Source organism: Dipteris shenzhenensis, chromosome 8 (genome assembly GCF_047967505.1).
Source record: "Dipteris shenzhenensis isolate YYH24624 ecotype China chromosome 8, Dip_SZ_1.0, whole genome shotgun sequence".
Classification (NCBI taxonomy): domain Eukaryota; kingdom Viridiplantae; phylum Streptophyta; class Polypodiopsida; order Gleicheniales; family Dipteridaceae; genus Dipteris; species Dipteris shenzhenensis.
In genome coordinates this window covers 39327567-39347261 of record NC_141603.1, presented here as the reverse complement: position 1 = coordinate 39347261, position 19695 = coordinate 39327567, and the positions used below count along the sequence as shown (strand labels likewise).

Genomic DNA, 19695 nt, shown 5'->3' with positions numbered 1-19695 from the left:
CGCGCTTATGACTTGATGGATATGCTACATAGTGCAGGTAGTATGAATAGGCTTGCACACTTTGAATGCAAAGAGGATAGTCCTCTATTTACAAGGGCACATAAGAAGCAAGAACATGTATGGAGAGAATTGAATCTCAAAGAGAACATGCGAGAAGCTAATCTAGGGGACTATGAGTGTGTGTCAACTGATGATAAAATCATCGAAGCATTGAAGAAGGGACTAAAAAGTGCTCAAGAAAGGTGTGAAAGTTTGCATATGAAGCCAAAGGGTGAGAATATGAAGTGGTGGATGGAACCTTGGTCAAATGGATTTGTAGATGCATATTCACAAGAATCTGATTCTGAAGAAGAAGACCAATGTCAAGCAGATCATGTGTCAGAAATAGATGATAATGACAACGATGCCTCCATAAGTGAAATCAGACATGTGGTGGATTCTCTCCTAGATGAACAAGAAGCAGTGAGCCCAGTTGTTGCCATTGATGGTAAAACTCTCTTCAAGTCCACATTGGTAAGCCAACTCCGAATGGAAATCCCACACTCTCTAAAGATAGACTCACAAGGGTTCGCCAAGGAGTATACTACTCTAAGGAAGATATACCTCTTGCTACATCAAATGAGAACCTATTTGGAATAGGTTCCGATTGTGCCGTATTCTTTCATGAAGAACACAAAACAAGGAAAAGCAAAAGGAAATGCAATCCAAGATCTTTGCAAAAAAAGAAAACACAAGCTATATGGTACCTTGGACGAGTTCAAAAAATGAGGAGAAAGGTTGGTGGGGGGTATGTGGAATATAAAAGAGGGTTCAACCTTTCAGATAGACCTTTTGGAGTAGAAGTCCAGCTTGGGTGGTATCAAAAGGCAAAAGGTTCAAGATGCTTCACATATGACCTTACAGACCTTGACATGATAAATATTGAGAGCGTAATTGCATTGGCAAACCTCACCTATGAGTGTAATAGCAATAAGTATACTTTAGATGAGAATGATTGGAATGTATTCAATGACTTTGTAAAGGGGCATTAAACGCACTTGGTAGGGGCTTCTTTGTTATCTTTCTAATATGATAAAAGCTTTATTACGATTATTACTATGCGCTGAGTTTAGTTTGATTTCTCTTGATGGATTTTTTAAATTATTTTTTTGCAGGACCTTGAATCACACAAGTGGATGATTTGCAACCGCCTGGGTACTTTTGTTTATATGAATGCCATTAAGCAAGTTTAAAAATGCTATTTTGGCATCGGGTACAACAAGATGTTGTATGAATGTAGCCTCTATGGTTTTAATACCATGGCTTCATGGTTTGATATGACTTAGTGGATGTTTGTATTTGGCAAGAAATAAATATTATATATCGTCATTGAATGCTTTGTAAAATTGGCTAATCTATCATCCCTTCTCTTAGCTAAAACACCCATACATATGGTTTTGTAAAAAATTGAAAGATATAAAGCATTTATAAAAGCTCCCAATCTTTCATGTAGTATTTTTATAAAGGTTGTTTCTTGAGCTCTTTACGTGTTTCAAGTGGCTTTGCACAATTCTTTGCTCTTGGTGTACGGCACACATGATTTGTCTTGTTTGATATTTGTTCCTCTTAATTTTTACACATATGTCTTTATTCTTTGTTTCTCTTGCCTTATGGCATCATCAGTACACAAACCCATCTTAAACTTATGCATTGCCCATTATTGCAGTCGGTACCTCAATTTTTTGTGTGTAGATTCAAATAATGCAGGTGATGTAGAGATCTTGCAGTTTAAATATCTCATCCTACCTAAAGGGACTCCAAAAGTAGTAGTGTATGACTCACATAAGGACTTTTAAAATTCCTCTAGGAAAATAAATATACTTACAGAAGGGGATTTATAAAATTTCCCAAAATTTACAGAGGGGATACCAGGAAATACTATAAATAGGTTACATAGGGATTTAGAAAAGAACCCTTGCACGCACGTGATATATACATATTACACTAAGTAACCCCCCCGAGTCAGATTTAGTCCAAGCCTAGTTTAAGAAAAGAAACAACTAAACTATCCCAAAGCTCAATCACAAACAACCACTGGGCTGATTTAGGCAGCATGTGTATGATGTGCTCCTCAAACACCTTTCATCTCGTCCGCTTCTTACAAATGTCCTTTCTATATGGAGAAACTCTCATATTTTCATGCCAAAATGTCGCCACTGTAGCAATGACTTCCACACCCTGCAACCCGCACACACCTCGATGTGACCTTGCACAAACTTTGGTTTTCCATTGTCTTCTTTTGGGTAAGTTGTCTTCTATTCTTTGCTTGCCTCACCAGCTAGCTTCTTTGGGTGTATTCTGGATTAATCGTGGCCATGGCGTCAATGGCAACATGCAACTCGCTATGGCTTATAAGAGAAGCAGACAAAGGCTACGAGATAGGAAAGCCAAAAAGCCAGGTCAAGGTAAAAGGAATAGAGTGCAGGTCGAGGAAAGCATTGACATGATATCGAATCGGCAACGAAAGACACTTTTGCAACATCTACGAAGGGAGAAACAAGGAGAATAAAAAATACTCCTTGTAGAGCAACAGCAAGAAGCAGTTGTAGACGCATGCATTCAATCATTGCCATCGGAGTGAAGAACACGAGCTGTGGTGTCACGATTAGTAGGAGCATTTGAGGTAGCAACATCATGCCATTCAGGTGATTACCAGTCTCGAGTCTTCACAAGCTTTAGCTTGCACCCTAATGTTTGTAGAGTAACAACCCTACCAATACTTCGGGAGATGCACGCCCAAGAGTGGATGCTCTCTAACCTGAGAAATGGCCTACAAAAAGTGAAAGGGGTGCATAGCTTAGATCAACTAGCTGCAAAGAGGGCGACATTAGCTATGTTGGTGTCCCTTGAAACAAAGGAGAAATGGCTTGGGCACACAGTGTCAAAGATGTTGTCAATCAGAACGACCAACGTGGCTCTAGTGGCTGAACGTAGAGTAGAAGTAATGCACAATCATCCCGATCTGAGAAGTCTATGGGCTTCCACGGAACGCAAGAAAAGGAGAGACAACCTAGCATTTGCAAGGCGGGAGAAGGTTGCAAGTACTTAAATCTTCCAAGATTTGATGGGCGGATTCATGGGAATAGCAAAATTTCAGCCGCCAGTTTTTCCCCCTCTGAAGATACACGTCAGTAGAATTGGATATCCCAAACAAGTGCAATGTGTCCTAAAATGCTTCAAAACACAAATAGGCCAAAGGGCATGCTATTGGGTTTGATTTTGTGTATTATTAAATGCAATGACCTTTGGCATGCTTATGAGCCATATAGCAAGCAAGTGCATGGAAAAAGAAACAATTCAAAATTGTAAATATTATTGGATTTATTAAAATATCTTTGCACATGCACAAATTGCACTTTTCCAACTTCTTCCATTTTAGGGTGAATCTAGATACCAATACCAACAACTATCAATGTTTTAAGACCACCATGTACTAGTCCCAATAGTTTGGATTCTAAATTTTCAATCCGTTTTGATTTTTAACAAATCAAAATAAAGATATGGAGCATGCCCTCAAAGAGAGGGAGAGAGTGGGTGAGAGATTTACAATGTACACCATAGAGCGAGAGTGTAAACCATAGAGTAAGAGAGCACACCATAAGAACCTACAATGTATGCCATATATTAAGAGAGTGGAATCGTGCTATGTATAAATCTACCAACAAATCAAGATAAATGGTGTTGTATGCAACTTTGCCCCAAGGGTGAGGATTAGAGTTATTCCATGTCCCCCTTGAAGAGTCCACTCCACAACTTAGTCTATGATGCAATTTACACCATTCTAAGCACCCCCTCTTAAATTGCACTAGAATGATACATAAAGATATTTTGGGAGTTTTGGAAATTTAAAAGCTACATTATTACAACAAAGCTTATAAAGAAGACCCTTTAAGAAATTATCTAGAGTACATGTATAAGCACATTAACTTTGCAACGGAAGTCTTTGCATTGAGTACCACTTAGCTGTTATTTTGGCTCCTTCTCAAATGATAAAGTTCTAGTAACAAGGGGAGGTAGAGAATGGTGAGGGAGAAGGGCATGTCGGGGAGGATGGTGTGTGAGAGTTGAGGTAGGAATAGCAAGAGAGAAAGCACTCTAGATGCACTAATTAACAAAAGTGGCAAAATATGTGTGGATTTTGGCATTTTTTCCAGGTATCCGTCGGTAATTCCATCAAAAATTTTTCCCCAATGGATATATGAGTGTTAACGTATCCATTAATATACACATCAGAAACACCAATGACTACATTGACAATTACACTGATGAAACCAAATCATATAATGTGACTTTCCTTGTTTGTTTTCTTCATTTTAGTAAAAATTCTAACATATTTAAGGTGAAAATGGTGTGTGTGAAGGTTGCCACCTGGACAGAGTCATCCGAGCAAAGCCCGAAGCTCCAAGTGGTGGCTTCATCATAGGATTGCATGTCCGTGCTGCAGATTAGACATGAGCCATCTAAATAGGTGGCATTGGGGTTCGCTAGAAGCAGGTAGCGATCGTAGGCTGGCCACGCTAGGTGAGGGTGACACCATGGGGAGAGGTGGAGAGCCCCCAACCTAAGGAGGGGGGGTACAAGTGTAAGAGTGAGGTCAAGTCATGCAGAACGTGGTGACTTGGGGGGTAAGGTTCGAACCCAGCCTGACTTGGGGGGTAAGGTTCGAACCCAGCCTGGAGAAACCGTCTACTCCAAGAACTAGCTTTCTCTCTCTTCTCAAAAGGAAGGTAATGGCTATGGGTAGTTTTTCCTCCTCCTCCTTCCTTTTGTAAGAGGCCTCCTTCTTGTTCATCGCAGGCCATTTCTTCATCACCATAGCCCTCGCCGCATGCTCTATGATCGTCCTGTTGTTTATCACTAATGTGTCGTCTGTCACTGATGGCGTGTGTACTGATCCCACAAAGACCGATGTAAACCTGTACAACTCCTCAAACCTTTGTGTGAAATCCCCCGACACCTGATCTACGTCGTCCTCTGTCATTACCACCACCTTTGGTGCTAAATCTCGTAGCTTACAGAGTAATGCGTCTCGTGGGCTCTCCTCGCCTATCTTAGCCTTCGTGCTGCATCGCACAGCCTTCAGACAATGGTGCAGATTCAACCCCAGTGCCTCCTCCCCCGCACGTAGCCCTAGAGTGCTTGCGCTTAGCGCTAGTACGTCTGGCAGATGAACGGCGTTGAACTCGAAGGGTACCTTCATGAGCCGAGCAGACCTTATCAGCATGGTTCCGATTTCTAAGACAATGGATGTTACCTCTTTCCTGAGGATCACCACTGTTAGCCTCAGATGCGGGGGCCCTTCCTGCCTTGTGGCGAAGGCCTCCAGAAGAGTCGGCCATTGCATGCAGAACGTAAACCCACTCACATCTACAGAGTCCACTATATGGACTTTGTCCTCCCCTTCGAATGCCTCTAGAAAAGCTGCTTTGGAAGCGACATGCCCGAAGCCTATCCACGGGCTTGCCTCTTGTAACTGGAGTAGCACGTTGATCCTATCTCGAAAAGTTAGTTTCCTGGCCGTGGCGACTCGTAGTTCACAATGCTTAGAAGTGCCCTCAACCTTGCTCTGGAGTGCTTCAACGAAGAATGAAGGAACGGAATCCCCGTCAGATGAAGCAAAAGTGTTCAAGACCCACAAGAGATGCTGCACTGGTTCCTTCTCCTTTCTGGTGATAGCCTTGGCACATTGTAAAAGCAATATGGTAGCCCAGTGGGAACTGATCAACCAAGGGGCAGGATGAGCAAACCGTTCATGCCAACAACGTGCCGAATTGACAAAAACCATTTCTTCGTCAGGCTGAGCGTTCTCTTTTCGTTGTGAAACATTGTCATCGTCTATAAGAAGATCAACTGTCAGAAATCCTTCTTGCACAAGGCCGCCTTTTGGACTTATATTATTTTCCATGCGGCATACAGCTCGTTCGAGAGATGGACGGTCAATGTAATGCTCGTTCGGAGAAAGCGGGTAGTCAGGCTGACTCTCGGGTCCACAGCTTTCAAACGAACTAATGTCTTGATCATCGGGAAAGTAGACTTCCTCCAGCAAAGTTCTGAACTGAGCAAGCTTACCAGCCATCGTCACCTAAATAATGCGTTGGTCACGTGACTGCGATTAGGCGAGTTGTAGCAAAGACGGTTGATCAAATATTGAGACTAAAAGTTGGGAAAGCTAATTGATGATGTTGGGACTCAACTTGAAGTTTTGCTTCGCGACTCCTTGAGATTTGGAACGTCTTGCACTTCTTTGTGATGCACTTAGTCGCTTGCGTATTGAAATTGTCAAATCCACAGCGCCAATTAAATATTTAGAGTCATTCTTCGACGCAAAACGCTACTCTATTGCGATAGTAACGGAATACGCTAGGAAAATAGACGAGTCAGCTTTTGAGGCAGATGATTAAGTAAGCTATTGGATTTCCAACACGTTGGACGAGACAATCTAGGCTGGGCTTTGGCCTGTGCGGCCGAAAAACGACGACGTTAAAAGGACAAGCAGAGCATCTGAACACAACGTGGAGTCTACCGCCTTGTTTGTAATGACTCATCCTTGCAGCAGAGAGGGACGCTCGGAAAGAGCAAGCTTAGGATAATGGACGAATTCGACCTTAGGACGCTCCCTCTACTTCTAAAATTCCTAAATCCCAATCTACTAGTTCATCTACTACTATTATTTAGCTCCCTCTTCTTCTAAACTTCCTAACTTCCAATCTACTAACGATCTACTCCCGGAATCAATTGCAATAGGTTCCTAATTTTCTCTAGAAAAATCCTAGCACTAAACCTCCCTTAGCCTCTCATGTTGCCTCTCCCTCTCCCTGTCCGTCCCCCCGCCTCTCATGTTAGTTATTTGCATTATTAAGGTAAGTTGGTGCTTAATTAATTAAGTTAGGTGGTTGAGAGGGAGCCGCCTAAGAGGCAGTTGAGAAAGAGAGAGAGAGAGAGAGAGAGAGGGAGAGCTGGGTGAGAGCGACAACTGGGTGAGAGAGTGGCAGTCGGGTGAGAGGCGGCAATTACGTGAGAGAGAGAGAGGGGAACGGAGCCAAGCGAGAGCCATGCAGCTGGATGAGGGGAAAATATAAAGAAGAGCAAGGCCGTGATGAAAGGCTTCGAGAGACTTGCCACAATAGTGTGAATGGCCTTCGAGAGGCTTCCTGCAACAAAGCTTACATTAATCGACTAGACGCTCGCTTTGATTAATGCCCTTCGCTTAAATTAATCATGCCTTGCAACACATGAGACTGATTAATACAAGAATAGTCCTCCTAGGATGCTGTAATTAGCTAGTTGGCAATGGGTCAAAAATTATAAGCACATGGAACTTTTTGGGCTCCAAAAAAGAGAATTTGAATGCTTGTGTATTGGCCCCTCTACCTTAAATGAAGTTATCAAGAATGCCTTAGCATGAGAATGAAGTGAGGATAATAGCCCTTCTGAGCAAGTTTCTAGCTCATTAAAGGAAGCCAACAAATCGGTTGAAGCCTTCTCATTGGCTTAAAAATTTATGAGCATTGGATGCCCTTTCATGCGTACTAGTCAAGTTCAATTTAAGACTTAGAGAATTCTTTGCACCCCAAGGTTTGGAAGTAATTGGACTACGTGAATACATTAGCGACCCTAAGTAAGATATAGTTTATAGATATTGCACACTCCCATAGGTAAGATGGGCCACTCTCAAGGCCACCCTCAAATCGGCTGTGATTTTTTATTTTGATCCTTGTTAAATCATTAAAAAGGGCTCAGGGGGGTCACTATGTATAAACCCTCTATATCACGTGCGTTCAAGGCCTATATTTAAAATCCCTTATCTGTAAATTTTTTCATTAATAAAATGTACCCCTTTTCTATACAAATCTGTAAATTTTTTCCAAAACTATTTTAAATAGTCCCTTATGTATATTTATTTCTATAAATTTTAGAAATAAAAAATATCCTTCTGTTGAACTCACGTGATAGGGTTACATATAAGGGTCTTAAACCCTATGAGTCACCATCACTTAGTTAAAGCTAATGCAGATTCTCTGAAGCCTACAAGTCACCATTAAAATAGTTAAAGCTAAAGCATATTCCCCTCACTAATATATTAGTTGAGAAGGGGGAATAGCCTATGCATGTGGTTTAGGGGGGACTAGTTTGGAGACCCGTTTATTTACTCGAGTGATAGGTTTTGACGTAAATAACATAATGGAGCCAATAATAGCCATGGGAATCAACTTGAGATTTGGGGCCCTATTAGGTGTTCTCTCCCTCACATACTTTAAATGATCAAGGCCCAAATAACAAGTCATAGTCCTCCATGACAGCTCAATACACCTCTATCATGACTGGCTCCATCAATCTCAGAGCTTCCTATGGTTTGGTCCATTTGACTCAGATTTTAAGGCCGGATAGGATTTGTCCTTTGTTTTGTGCTTCACCATTCGTTTCATCTTTCATGCCACGCTTCACCTTTTCTTTGAGGAGTTAGGCTCATTTGGAGGCTCAATTACCTTAGTGGAGGAGGAGGAAGGACTCCCAAAAGTAGGTAGAGAAATGATTTCTGAAATGGTTAGAGCGAGGATTCTTGAAAGAGGGTAGACAAGATTGAGTCCCTTAATGCCATAGAAATACTATAATTTTTCACACTCTAGTGTCATTGATTTTCTTCATTCTCAGAATTGCATTAATTCACTCAGGTTCTTTTATCGGAAAAATGAAAAAAATGTTGATTTTCTTTATTTAAATAAATCTAACAAATTATCGTGAGTTATTCACTCTATTCGTATGAATAGTCCACTATTCATATGAATAACATTATTGTTTTCAAATAATAGAAGGTACCATTAACATGTATTTCATTAATTTTGGACTAGTGCACTCTCTAGATTCATTTCTATAAGTACTTTTGGAAAAAATATCTTTCAAAAAGTCACTCTTAAAAAAATAAATTAATAAAACAAAAAAGTAAGATAGTTTCGTAAGTTTTTTGAAGCAAATAAAATTAAAATTATAAAACCTAACGTAATATCCTATCGAGGCTTTCATATCCTCGAACATTAATAGCATAATATTACATCAAAAGTCAAGTTGAGGTGGAGTTACATCACAAGCACTGCTAAAATCTCAAAGTATTTTGTAATAACATTAACAGACACATTTTATTGGTTACAAGAAGACTTCAATTATAGTAAAAGAAAGGCATGCCTATTAGTACTCTCTAGCAAGTCATGTGCTTCCTACATCTCTTTATTATTAACACTAGTTTCGTAGAAGAACATAGATTTTTATGTCATGTTAACTTAGCCACTTTCTAGAATTATTCAAAAGCATCAATAAGGTATTTTGGGGTTTTGATTATTTGCCATAATAGCTTATATGTTGAAAAGAACCCCGACAAAAACTGAAATGATTATGGATTAGAACTTGCACCTAGTACTTTGAGTTCTACCTAAAGTTTTAAGGTCAACCTAACACTGACACTTCAAGAAGCTGTTTTGTCAAGTTTTAGATAAAATGGCCATACTTCTTAATTAGAATGAGTTTTCTTAGAGTTTGTTTTTAAGTCTAGAGCCTAAGGATAACTATAACACATACGTTTATATTTCCTTGTAGCTAGATAACCATACTCATTATGATCTATGGTCTTAAATGTAATTTTAGTGAATGTTGATGCCGAGGCAAAAATTGATCTTTTGCAAATTCCTTGACATGTCTAACAAGTTACAAACTCAACCATACTTCGTATATGTCTTCAATAGGATAATATGGAGAAGCATGAGTTTTTAAGGGACCTAATATCATGTAAAACACCAAATTCAAATCGTATATTGATTGTTCCTTATGTTGTAATTCACACTAAATCCAAGATACAAGGGTTAAAGGATATCATAAGAAGCTTCATACATTTAAATTATACTTATCATCATTATGAGAAATAACATTTGTGTAGTACTGTTATCTATCCCTTACCACCTTGAATGTTGTAAACTATAATCACACATAGGCAAGTGTAGAGCTCCATGAGCTTTTGGGCTTCTTCCTTAGTGGTAGTTCTTTGCAGAGTCATTACGGTTCCCCACATGTTTTACATATGATCCTCACTTTAATCAACATCTCTAAAGTAGAGGTAACTTTTTACAAAGCAATAGCATCATGATTGAGTCTTTTAGAATTAATTAGATATTTATACTCACAATTGAAGATCCATATAATGAAAATGTAATTAGGAAACCCTTTCAAAGTTTTATTGCATAATTCTTCCTTATGTGAGTACATCTTTGGCTAGTCTAGAACATGCATATGTAAAATGTTGACCTTAGATAGGCTCAAATTATCTACATTGCAACAAGAAATCTCTCTTTGCATCCCTCATATGATAGATTTTCCCATAGCTAAAAGTTTTGTTCCAAGGAAGTTAGTGAACACTTCTTGAAACTCTCCAAGCCCTCTCAAATAGACCAAATCATTTACATGAATTTTATGCAATATATATATGGTTAGACGGAGCAATACATTTAATGTTACTATTGTCTTTCCATCCACTAAGGGATTGAAAATTTACATAGGAAAAGATTTGTTTGGCATCCTACTATTAGTGTAGACGCATGCAGTCCCTCTAGAAGAGGCATGCATAAGTTAGATTTTGTGTCCCCAAATATATCACATTTCATAATCTATGACCACCTCATCAAGATGAAGATTTAGTGTTGTCGTTGAAGTCGTTTTGTCTGAGTGGAGTGGAGTCTGCAAATTCCACTACCGAGGAACAAATCAACTTGAGACTAGAGTAGAGTAGCAGCACTTCAAACCAACGAAATATTTGCAAACACTCCTGTTGAATTAACAGCATCCCTAGGATCATCAAAGTTCATACTCAGATTTTCTGTTGAAAAATGGTATGTACCTCTGTAAGAAACGTCCTTGCTTTTCTATTTCTTTAATGACATTGCAAATGAGTTCAAGTGGCGATGCTTTATGTTACTTTTTGTAGGTGCGTCTAGTTTATTTGTCTTTGGGACCTAAGGATGTCAATGCAGAGACATTGACGCAACTGATCCATCAAGAAAAAGAGGTAGGCGCTATCAAAGAGTATGAGGTTGCAAAGAAAAGAAAGCAATGATAGAAAGCAAGGGCGAAGCGAGCTATGGAAATCAAGAAAATGGTGTATCTGACATGGACAAGAGACAAAAGATAACAAAGGAGGTTGTTTCCTTCTTTGAAGAACAAACAAGAGGAATGGACTCAGAAACTAGAAAGGATCTATCTTCACACAAATCTTGTTTCATCCCAATATCAATCATTTGCATAGTGCCAACGAAGAAGTTCAGTTGTTGTAGGAAACAATCGGAACCAATATACGTAGAACCCTAACCCATGTTAAACAACCACCGAGCCATGATGAAGTTTTCTTCAAAAGGTCTACTATGATGATGTTGATGAATTTTGATGGGCAAGAATGCCAAGATTTCAGCATTACAAAGGCTTCCAAGCTTTTGGGTGGAGAAACTTCTACTCTGCAAAATCTCGCTTGTCCATCGAAGAATAGGGAATGTTGTTGCTATCCTCCTGCTAAAGACAACAATAACGATGTAGCAGCATTACACAGGAGGTTAAAGATATTGTGTCTGTATTTTGGACTCAGGAAACACAGGTGTCGCCCAATAAGAAAGATGTTTATAGAAAGAGGATAAGCAAAAAAACCTATGTGAAGCACTCTATCCACCTTCTTGAGGAACCTCAGGTCTAGACTCGCCTCCCCACGATTCCTCGTTTGAGTCATAATAAACTGCTTCTAGATTGGTTTTTGCCATGATGAACTGCTTCTAGGCTAGTTTTTGCCATAATGAACTGCTTCTAGAGTGGTTTTTGCCATAATGAACTGCTTCTAGACTGGTTTTTTCCATAATGAACTGCTTCTAGATTGGTTTTTTCCATGATGAATAGATTTGAGGTTGCATTCTCACTGCTATGTGACTGCCTGGAGCCATGTAGACTCCAAGTTAAGGAATCGCACATTCAAGTGGATCTTTTGTTGGATTGCTTTGTTAATGCCGCTTGGTTCTCTTGCATGGCCGTGTCACTCATAGCTTCTCTTGTAATTGCTTTGAGAATGGTTTGTGACTAGTTTCTGTTTGTGCTTTACAGTGTGCTTTGCATGTGCTTTATTAATGTTAGAAGTGTTTTCACATGTGCCCACTTGGATCTTTCACTTTAGAAGTGCTCTTGCAAGTGCTTCAAGGTTGTCTTTTCACTTTAGAAGCTTCACTACTACAAAACTAGGTAGAAATGGCAATAGCAAATGGCACACAATTTCCAATTTCGTCATTTCTTATGTACGAAATGGCAACAACTTCTCAAATTGCCATATTTTTGCAAAAATGGCAGTTAGAAATGGCAACTAGTTTTTGAACTACCATTTCTTTGGAAGAAATGGCAACAAAAAATGGCAACCTTTTATTGTTTGCCATTTTTTAGCAATAATTGGCAGCACCAAATGGCAGCCAATTCTTGATTGCCCTTTCTTATGAAGAAATGGAAGCAAATTCTGGATTGCCATTTCTTATGAGGAAATGGCAACAAATTTTGGACTGCCATTTCTTATGAGCAGCAAATTCTTGATTGCCATTTCTTGGTAGGAAATGGCAGCCGTTTCTTGACTGCCACTTCGTTCAAAGAAATGGCAAGCACTTCTTGACTGCCATTTTCTAAGAAGAAATGGCAGCACAAAATGGCAACTATCTCTTGATTGCCATTTCTTATGAAGAAATGGCAACTATCTCTTGATTGCCATTTCTTATGAAGAAATGGCAACCATTTTTTAACTGCCATTCTTACCAAGAAATGGCAACACAAAATGCATATGTGGAGTAAAATTACACAATGGTTGACCATTCAGTTATCGCAAAGTATCTTATTGTTGCCAAAGACTCAGTACTGCCATTCACAACATTGATCTTATTGTCACTATTTCTGTATTGTCTAAGTGTGAAAGATTAATCAAAAGTCTTAAGTGCATCAGTACTCATAGTACACAGTGTGAAGAAGTCATCTAAAATTCTAAGGAATGACTTTCACCTTTTATAACACACACATTTTACTTGATAACAAATATTATTCAATAGTTGATTGAGAAATAAATAATACAATTTTTGCATAGCAAAATAGAATATAAAATTATAAAGACATTACATGAAGAGTTTTCCAAGAAACATTCAAGCCTATGGTTTGACCCAATGTTTGAATCTCATAATTTTCTTTAAATATACAAGCATCCTTAATGATTGCATCATCAACACTCTCGATGGGTATGATACTTCGTATAGGCCTTAATGAAAGTAATAGAATTGTTCTTGCAAAAGTTTTATGTGGATCAGGTATCTTTTTCATGGCCGGGAATGTGTATTTCCACAATTCTTACCATGCAACATGGATGAGTGTTAAAAATATGCATCGGTGTGCTTCTAGCATATGTGTGTGGGTTTGATGGATATGATACTTTATTGAAGTATTAATACCAATAATACCCTTATCCTTGCAAAGTTTTGAGTTGATAGGATATCATTTGCATGGTTGGGTAGGTGTATTTTCACAATTCTTAAATATGCATCATGCATGAGTGCTTCTAGTATATCTATGTGTGTCTGATAGGCATGATACTTTACATAGCTTCAACAAGATAAAAACCCTTGTGCTTTCAAAGTTTGATGGGGATGAGGCATCAATTTCATGGTTGGGCATGTGTATTTTTAAATTTCTTACCATGCATTGTGCATGAGTACTGCTAAAAATTTTGCTACAAATCAAGCAATGACTAAAAAGCAACAATGTCAAGCAACAAAGTAATCAAAACAAACAAGAGAAATGAAAGAACACAAAGAAGACAGCAAGATACCAAGAAAGAAACGAAGTCAAGCAAGCAAGTAACAAGATGCAATCATATCAAGCAAGCTTGGAAAATTCAGCATCTCCCCTGGGCCATAGAAAAATCTCATATTTGCCTTTTGTGCAACCACAAAGACATAAGAAACATGTAGACACACAATGCAGATTCCAAAGATTATTCCAATGTAGATGAAAGGGTTGGGAAGCTTACCTAGAAGAATAAATTTGAAGACAAACCACTCAAAATATCATCCACTTCTTTAGTTCCCAAAATAGAAATCTTCTTCTTCAAGTTTGGAGTGGAGGGGAGTGGGCCAACAGTGGTGTGGGTGGTGTAGGGATGGCAGGGGAGGGTAGCGATATGGTGGAAAGGTCATGAGGAAGAGGCAAAAAGTTGGCAAGATCTCAAACAAGAGAGGTGTGGCAAAAAAAGAGGCATTTGGGTTTGCTTTTTGAAAGTTTATCTGAGTCGGTATAGGCATCGGTATATACCGGCACCTATACCGATGAAAATAAAGTTTTCCTTTGTTTTTGCATTTCCTAAAACTAATAGTACTTCTCTCACTTCCAGTTTCTTACTAGGTTTAATAAATTATGACTTGTATTGGATTACAGAATCTTGTAGCTTGGGAGGCCTTGTTTTAGGGTGCGTGTTGACTTTTTTAATCATATCTCCTTTTTTACCACACCTTGCACCCTTTAAAACATACATCATTGTACTTTTAGCCATGCATATGGTATTAGATGTGCATGATATTTTTCAAAAGCCTCAAACCAGGTGATTTCAAGTCCTATGCAAAGAATCATGGCCATTCGATGTCATTTTCATTGGATATTTCCTAGTTTCACACCATGCATCATGCATGGTCATTGAAAAACATGCATCTGTCAACTTCTAGCCATGCAGATGACATTTGATAAGCATCATACTTTGTGCAAGTAATAAAATGGGTGAGTTCAAGGCTTGTGCAAAGTATCATGGCCATTTGGGGTCAGTTTTATGGCATGGAATGGATATTTCCTAGTTTTTCACCATGCATCATGCATCGGTATTCAAAAACATACATCGGTGTGCTTGTAGCCCTGAAAATGGCATTTGATGGACAAAATACTTTGATCAAGCCTTAAACTCGGTAATTTAATGTTTGCGCAAAGTATGATAGCCATCTGATATCATTTGCATGGCTTGGAATGGATATTTCCTAGTTTTTCACCATGCATCATGCATGAGTGTTGAAAAACATGCATTGATAAAATGGCATTTTATGGACATGAAACTTTGTAAAAGCCATAAAATAGGTGATTTCATGGCCTGTGTAAAGTATCATGACCATCTCATGTCATTTTCATGGCTTGGAATGGATATTTCCTAGTTTTTCACCATGCATCATGCATGAGCATTGAAAAACATGCATTGGTGTGCTTCTAACCATAAAAATGGTATTTTTAGGGAGTGATACTTTGCACAAGCCTTAAACAAGGCAATTTCAATGCCTATGCAAAGTATCATGCCCATCTAATGTCAATTGTATGGCTTGGAATGGATATTTCCTAGTTGTTCACCATGCATCATGCATGAGCATTGAAATACATGCATCGATGTGCTTCTAGCCATGAAAAATTAAAAAAAAAAGACCCTTGCAAAGTTTGGAGCTGATCCGACGATGGGACATATGGATGCGGATGTCCATTGTGCATTTTTCCTTCACATACATAGCATCCACATGCAAATATGGGCATTCTAATTCCCCAGTGTCACATCCGACATCCAATGCATCTTACACTTTGCAAGGACATCACGGATGATTTTTTTGTGTTAGTTTCATTAATAAGCAAAAGTTTTATATGGCTTATGAAAGTTTATATGCTTTTATAAAAATAAAAGCTCAGTATATTCACCATAATTTGAAACTAAAATTAAAAAAAGAGCTAGATTTAGCCATTAAGATTATAAAATTATAAATAAAGTCCATGAAAATTCGCCAAAGTTTTATATAATGAATAAATATATTTGGAAAATTTCGCCAGCATATCAAATATAAAATTTAAAAATTTGGCTAGATACATAGAAAAGAAGACTTGTACAATCAAGTACAATCTAGTGTTAATATTTACTGTTTGCTAAAATGATAATAATGTGGAGGTTTTATCTATTTGAACATGAAGCCGTTTGATATTGCATAAAATGTAAATGCAATGTACTAGCCAATATATCCAAGATAGTACAAATTGAATTCAGTATTGAATCAGTACCTTAACTAGACCAATGTGTGGCCTTATATCCAACGTATATTTGGCTAACTTAGGCCTATGGTAGGCCCATCACTAGCGCTATGTCTACCCCTCATCAAGTCATATAGTAGGAATATATGTCTTCATGCTTCTATCTTCAACAAGGACATGGAAGGACACTACATAGATAGAACGGGCAAGAATGGGCAGCATAGCAGCATGGAAGCTAGAGCAGTAATTTTTAGTACAAAGGGATTATCAAAGCATTTCATCCCAATAGATTGACGTTTTCAGTTCTATTTAATGGAGATGCAAAGCTATACAAGGTGCACTAGGAAGATTTAGAACAATTCATGGACAATAGTTTGGTGGAAAGCATGGCGCAACAGCAAACGAGTCTTGCTCTTGTTCCAGCTGAAGTCATTGTAGTGGAAGGTCTCCACGAGCTGCACCAATCAATAGCACAAGATGAGGATCTTACGATGGCTGCAATGCTGGGAAATTTTCACCAAAAATAGGTAAAATGAAATACACCTTGCATTGTCCAATGTATGATGACTGTTGGAGCTTATTTGGAGGAAGGTTCCACTCTAGAAATACCAGTTCAGGCTTAGGTAAATGCATTGCCCATAAGTGCATTGGAAAATGACTGTAAGCAACATCCCATTGATTCAACTTCGAATGAATGTGTGTCTGTAAAAAAAAATCAGTGTGGGAGACCAAGAAAACTAGTGAACCTTGGTCGAGGAAGACCAAGGAAGGTCCAACAAGCTATTGCAGCTTTGCACAAATCTACATCTTCTTCTTCGTGCCTATTCTTGGTCTTAGTCACGTGCCTATTTCTAGTTACTTTGCGATTGCAGCAAGATCTCTATGTCTCTGCATCTGGGTTACTCGTTAAAGTGATCCTCTCTTACTTCTATATGAGACCGTTTAATTCTTACTTTTAACTTTTGCATGTCAGACTGTTTCTTTTTTATAAATGTCTTGTTCTATAAAAAAACGTTGAGAGCTAAAGGTACTCTTGTATTCTAATTTAGGTAGCATGGCTTTCGGAGTTGGACTCTCTCTCTCTCTCTCTCTCTCACACACACACACACACACATCCCCATATGTGTTTGTGTGTGTGATATATCCCCCTGTTGATCCAATAATTCTTGACCTATCATTAAGATGCTTGGTTAAAAGAAGGTATTCAACTTGCACTTTGGAACATTGAGTGCTGATAACATTGCTAGAGTGGTACTTGATGAAAAATATTGATAGAAAGATTCGCTAGGATGATCTTCGATTGATGAAAATGTTGCTTGCTTATTTGAATGCTACTTCACTTGATGTTGACCCAGCATAAATTGTAGGTATGGACAAAAAGCTTGATGCTTGATTAGAAAAATAAATTGTAGCTATGATTGACCCAGAGAATAAATATTTATAAATCTTTAATTTGTCTATTCTCGGAGAGAAACCACTCTGAATCTTTGAGGCCAGGGTTCCACATAGGAGGGACACCTCGACTCATCATTGGCGAGGTCTTGGTGTGTCAGTCCTCCTCCTCCTCGATTTAGCTAGGTGCAGCATGCTCACCTTCAGTACTCATGGTATCTTCCCGCTCAATGTGACATCTCTTTAAGCGTCGGCTCCTCGAGGCGCCATAGGCTTCCTTATGCGTGTCACTCATGCACTATTCCTCAGCTCTAGGCATTAGATTTTGAAATCTCTCGTGATTGATTGAATTGATCTCTTCACATATTTTAATTATTGGGTTTATGGCCTTTGGGAGGGAAAAATCAAAATTTGTTGCCCTGTTTCCTTAGAGTTGCTATTGAGATTGGTGCCCTGCGCCACTAATGCTGCCCTCCCTAAAACGAACGTAGCATGCCTTGCTTCTTCGCATGGATCTTTCTTGATCCTTTACTGCCGTAGTGTTGGTTCAGGAAAAGCTTGCAGGACAGGAGCTGGATCAAATAGCGGCAACCTTTGCAACTCCTTGGAAATGTGAGTTTGTTCTTGTGAACGCACAAATAGCAGATCCCCATATTGGTGACTTTGTTTGGCTACAATGTTGACATGAGCTCATGCGACATCTTTTGCACAATGTGGCTGGGTCTCGTATGATAGCCTGATTAGTAAAAAGTTGAGTATGCGCTTTCTCTTTCTACTTGCCTGCATGCGTGGCCTTCAACAGCCCCTCGTTGGGAAATATTTCTCGCTGCTATCTCTGCTAATGGTACAAGTTGAGCCAACCTTGGTGACGGTCGACGAACGGAGAGGCGGGAGGAGAGCCGAGATGAATGATTTCTGTGGCATGAGCTAGCCAAACCAGGGGAAGGCTTTGAGAGGAAATTGGAGTGGGCAGATAGAGGATGAGCGTGTGGAAATCTTGAAGACGATTTCTTGGTCTACAAAGGTGATTGTGATGAAGTTCTTCAACGCAGGTGGGAGACAATTCGAGACCAGGTGAAGATCTCCTGTGCAAGTGCTCAATCTCCAATGATGCCCTCGAACCAGACCCCAATCAGACCGATGATGAACTGCTACAACTACAAATTAGAAAGGTTTACACATTTCAACCTTTTACTCTAGCTAAAGTACTGCTAAAAACCACTATGAGGTTGCAAACGCATGAATTGATTTTCCTTTCATTCAGTCACTTGTCTGCAACTGGCCTCATTCAGGCTGTGATGCTTGTATCTCAGGGCATCATGCACAAGGAGTACTGCGATGGCATCCATCGTTGACATATTGCGAGGTTGGTTGCTTTGTGTTCTTGTTATATTTCATTCTCGTTGCACTTTTGCATGATGCTTCGGCCTATAAACTTTATAAATAGTTTGTTGAAAACTCTATGTGTATGGCTATTTTATAAATCAAATGTAATGGTTCTCTTTAACTAAATATGTCACACCTCGACTCACTAGTCTAGATGGTTAGTATGTTCTTGACCAAGCACTGATGTTCATACAATGAAATATAGGAATGTAGAAATGTAGGCTGGAGAGGACAAGACTGCTACACAGTTGCACGGTACGTTGTTCAACACTGCTACAGATTTAGTTGGCTGTCAATTCCATTGTTCCCAGGAGTTTTATTTGTGCATTTGTATTAGAACACTTGCGCACGGAAGGCCGAGACAAGCTCTCTGGCAAGTGTGGGCAGCCAGACACTTCGCCACCCGGTTTTTTCATGAGCCCCTACTTGGAAGGAGCGGTTCCGTTGGGCGACCAGTTTTTTCCTTGGGTGAAGAATTCTATTGTTGGAAGAAACATTCTCAAGAAGACTCTGTTTTAGACGAGAGAGAACGCCCTCTTGTGCCAAGGAGGCTATTGGGATCTTTTGTACAACTTGCACTTGCTGCTCTCTAAGGCTAATCCTGCAAATTTGGTTTTTATCTTGGAGCTGGATTGTATGACTGTTTACAGAATCAGCAGCCTTTGTGACTTGCATTCTCTCTCACAGCTTCCTATCATGGTCAGTCATATGTCGGTTTACTGCTCCCACTGCGGAAGCTATCCCTGTCTGAACAGTATCCATGGCATACTCCCACTGAAGCCTAACATCCTGCAGCAT

The 19695-nt window shown here is 39.2% G+C and overlaps 1 long non-coding RNA gene across 1 annotated transcript; it reads left to right on the top strand.

Annotated features, from left to right (window-relative positions):
• Positions 1 to 18129: 18129 nt before the first annotated feature.
• Positions 18130 to 19451, top strand: LOC147899481 (uncharacterized). The gene is made up of 3 exons (XR_015541461.1): positions 18130 to 18683; positions 19103 to 19152; positions 19235 to 19451. It is a non-coding gene; the product is annotated as an uncharacterized LOC147899481 (long non-coding RNA).
• The last annotated feature ends 244 nt before the right edge of the window (positions 19452 to 19695 follow it).